Source organism: Rhinolophus sinicus, chromosome 18 (genome assembly GCF_057876585.1).
Source record: "Rhinolophus sinicus isolate RSI-liver-muscle chromosome 18, RSI-T2T, whole genome shotgun sequence".
Taxonomy (NCBI): Eukaryota; Metazoa; Chordata; class Mammalia; order Chiroptera; family Rhinolophidae; genus Rhinolophus; species Rhinolophus sinicus.
In genome coordinates this window covers 75,912,684-75,917,324 of record NC_142518.1, presented here as the reverse complement: position 1 = coordinate 75,917,324, position 4,641 = coordinate 75,912,684, and positions in this window count along the sequence as shown.

Below are 4,641 nucleotides of genomic sequence, written 5' to 3'. Positions count from 1 at the left end.
ACTCATCCTCCTGTGATGTGTTTCTTTCTGTAGGTGTGAGTTGTAGGAAAAGGGATTAAAAGCTGAGGGTTGGAGTTGAGATGAGTGACCAAGTTTTTGGTGATGAATTTGCAACAATCAGAATATGAAGAGGAGCTGAATGATGAATGGTGAATGGCTCAGCGGGCTGCTATGTCCTGCAGATTTGCCAGCAAAACTGGTTCCTTCATTTGTTAGGTAGTTACTCCTCTCTTGCCATGTGTTGGGTTAGCTCCTAAGAGACAAAGATGACTAAAACACAGTCCCTGCTGTCAAGGAGCTTATAGTCTAGTGGAGGTGGCAAGAAACAAATCAGTGCCAGTAAAATAATGCAATGTCTATAATCATGTTAAAACTACTACACTGTAAATAAAACTATCTTTCATTCTCCACAAGTTTTGATGCCCTAGGGTTCACTGAATCTGTGGGTTTCCACTCTCAATGGAGAGTGGATACCAGCTAAAACACCATGTCATTGCTTAACTCTGACTGTCAGATTAGATTTTGGTTTTCTGGTCTATAGATGAGTAGTTCTTTTTGTTTTGCTTTGTTTTGTTTTTAATGAGATCTCCAGTTAAACGGATAAACAAAAGACAAAGGACATCTTAATCTTCACTAATATTTCTCCAAAAATTAACATTTTCTTTCATTATGAATGTAGGCAACAAGCCACAGTAATATTGGCCATACTGGTGACTTTGTCATCAACAGAAATCACATTTTCATATCACATTAACAATGCTGTACCTGTCTCAAAATATTATTTACTCTCATCATTACTTTAAAATTATGGTGATTACTAAACCTGCCATTAGATCTGATCATTTAATGCATTAATAAAGGAGCACAGATATTATTCTATCATTTTTCTGTTTTGATAACTATATTTCAATATAATTGGCTTCTTTTGTAATCTTATGTACTTTATCGTATCTATTTAAACATATTATTCTGAGAAGGAACTCATAGGGACCATCAGACGGCTAAAGGAGGCCACCATGTCACAAAATGGTTAAGAACATCTATTAGATAGTAGTCTTAAGAATGAGGTTTTATAAAGGAAGAAAATAATTTTCAAATGCCAGCAGCTCCCTTTATATATTCAAAGCAAGGCATGGGGTTTTACTATAAGCCATGAGTAAAGAGAACTCAATCTAGGGTGTAAAGGAAGTTCCCACCTTCCCGGGGAGTGAAGAAAACTTCTGAGGTTGGAGATGTGGAAGAAAGGAGAGGAGATGAGCAAGTGGACAGATAGCAGAGAGCCTGGTAGAAACTACCAAAACCATAAGGAGTGTTCCACACCTGGTACAGACTGCAAAGTCTTGAAGCCCCTTTGGAGAAGACCCGCATTCACCTCAGTGCTCATGCAATGTGGCATCCAAGTGGTAGGACAGCAATGGGGGAGGTAGGTCTCTAAGTACATGGGCCTGATGTAGCACTAGCACTTGTGTTTCTTCATAGCCTGCATCTGACATGCCGAAAATCCAAAATTTGAAGGATAAGGGAGGATCAGTGGGCCACCAGAGGCCTGTGTTTGGAATGAAGGTTACAAAATCAGGGGGCTTTGCAACCAAAAATAAATAATCAGGACTATGGATTTCAACAACAGGTGCAACCAATAAAGTCCTTAAAAGACCTAATGGGACCCACTGCACTTCAGCAAACAGCAGCACAGGAGTATAAGGATTATTCCAGGCCAGCCACCCCATAGCAGAGAATAATGAGCACCCAGAAGAATGAGCATGGATGCAAGGCTTTATTCTCCCCAGTGCTGCTGCCCCCAGATACCATGCTTTGTAAGAGAAGGGAAATGAAATTAGAACATGCAAGACTCAGAATTTATCCAAAAAGGCTGATTCTTTCAATTGGTACAGTGAATTATGTCCATACTTCCTCTCCATTAGCCAGCAGGATAAGAAGTGTAGTTTAGTTCAATTCTAGAAAACATTTTTGCACATATGAGTTGCTGTGTATACATTCCAACCCTGCTGTATGAGTTTTGGCACTATGATATAGAAGTTAGTCCAGAGTCAAGAAGAGGACAAAAGCAGAAGTGTTCAGTTCTATGAGGATGTGGGTGGTGGGATAGGTGGGTCAGTAAAGTCTGTGCTGAGGATGGAATGCATGAGATGTGCCTTGAAAGATGAGCAAGTTTTCCAGGGGCACTTCACTTGAAAAATCAACCTTCTTGGTCAGGAAAGTAACAGTCTACACAATATGATTTGAAGAGTACCAGGAAGGACCTCTGATGCCCCCCAAATAGCTCCCAGAATACCTCCATTAAAGATCTACATTTTGCTCTTAAATGTCTTTGAGACCAGTGCTTCTCAAACTGTAATGTGCATATGATCACCTGTGGATCTTGTTAAACTGCAGATTCTGTTGCTGCATGTCTATAGTGGGGCCTGAGATTTTGCATTTCTAACATGCTCCCAGAAGATTCTGGTGTTGCTGGTCCATGGACCACACTTTCAGTAGCAAGGCTCTAGGATACTTTAATAAATGTAGCTAATAATAGCTAAAATTTACCATGTCCTTATTATACAGAAAGCATTGTACAAACTCATTTATACACTATAACACTGTATTTGATCCTTATAACAACCTTATGAGGCAACTAAGAATTTCCAGTAACTTGAGAACTATTGAAATCTCAAATTTAGAGAATTTTCAGTAATTTTGCCAAGACCACTGCTCTTATGAAACTGGGATTTAATGCAGGCAGCCACATCCTAGACCCTAACTCTTACCTATTAGATTCTACTTCCTCCTAGAAGGAGTACATGTTAAGATGACAATTTTAGTTTTGCTTTTGTGTGTGTGTGTGTTTTGTTTTGTTTTTTTCTAAGAAGCTGGACTTTTTTTTTTTTTTTATAGCAGCCAGTACGTGTAGCAGATACAAATATAATTGATCTGCTTAGCAGGGCTGACAACTCCAATGCCCATTTGCTCAGCCAACCCCACTCATCTCCTACAGTGGCCCCCAAAGCACCACCTCAGAACCCTGGGGCTTCGGGATACTCAGTTAACAAAGCAGTGCTTAGAGATATTTCAAGTTACCCTTTCTGGGGAGATTAGTGGACAGTTCATTGAGAACAAACTCAGCAGCTGGGTGGAAGTGAAATCAGGGGTGCTGGAAACAGAGAGGGAACACCAAAAGGAAAAGATGAAAGGTTACAAACACGGCCTCTGTTGACATCCCCAACCATTCAGTTAGTTCTCTCTTGGTACTGGCTTCTCTGAAGGCTGAGTTTCTCTCTCTTCCTCCCCACTGTTGGCTTGTGCCCCTGCACCCAAGAGTAGAAATGACCTTCTATTTGGCTCTTCCAAGCCTATCAAGCTAAATGCTGTTTCAATGCCCTGACAACCAGGGGTGATAACTTCCTGGGACAGAAGCAACTAGTCTCATGGTTTTCAAACATTTCTCTGTGGAATCTGGAGCTCCTCCAGACCCTTCAGTCACCCTATGTGTGGGGTGAGGGCATGGAAGAAGAATAGAGTAGGTTATCAGGGCAAGTGACTCATTGTCGTGTGGGGAAGCCTGCGGGGTCTCTGCTCCCGCTCCCCATACAGGAACGCAGGATATGGTGAGGCCAAAAAGGAACAACCACGGAGCCATAGGTAGGGGAGTCATACCACTACGGTCTCACTGGAGGCTGGGTTCACTGGACGTGCGACCTGCTGTCCGTTTTGTCTGCAACCCACCGACGACTCTCTTTCACTCTCCTCCACTCTCCTCCGTAGCCACAGCAGTTATATTGGCGGCTAATTGGCTAACTGGCTACAGCTGACGGCCATCTACTACCCGAGCCAGCACTCCTCCACGTGAGGCCGAGAGCCTGTAAACTACTTTCTGGGGCTCTGCCCCCACACTCCACCCCTATAGGTTCTCGCTTCACAATCTATGCGACAAGCGTCTTCCGCGAGGGTCCCTGTGTCATATTAGCCTACTGACACCTATGGACGAAAAGAAACGGTAGTCTTAGGAACCAACAATGGCAAATCCCTCCCATCTGGGAGGATACATGCCAGCTTCTTGTCCTGGGAAAGGAGGGTTGCTGCCATTGGCACCTTTCCCAGTTTGTGGTACCAAACCTTTATGGCAGTGCTTGGGGTCCCTTGCATAGTTTCAACATGTAACAGAACAGGGGACCCCCTAATAGGCCATAGTGAGAGCACATAGTTTCCTCGCAAAATCATCCCGGTATCGGGACCTCTGTATACTACAGTCACTTGCGGTGGCCACTCAGCCACCACCCCTGGCGTCACTTGCAAATCATGAGTCAAACCGGCCCCCCATGGGGCTATCAGGCCCAACCACCAACAGTGGGGGCTTTTGACCTGCCAGGGCCAAGTCCATTGCTGCCGTTCCCCTGCTTTCAAGCATGTGGGTGCTGGCAGCAAGATGTTCCCATTTCTGCCGTGGCCTGGCTTTAACAGAGTCTCACTGGTGGTAACTTGTAATTGAATGGGAGCGGCTGTTCGATGTAGCAGAGCTTCTACTGGCGCGGGCCCTCCCTTCCGTGGTCTCTCATTCAGGACTCTCAGGACGTCCCATAGACGCGAGGCCCAGTCACGCATCGTGGGAGGGTGTTTTGACACCCGGAGACCTTGCTTCAAAAG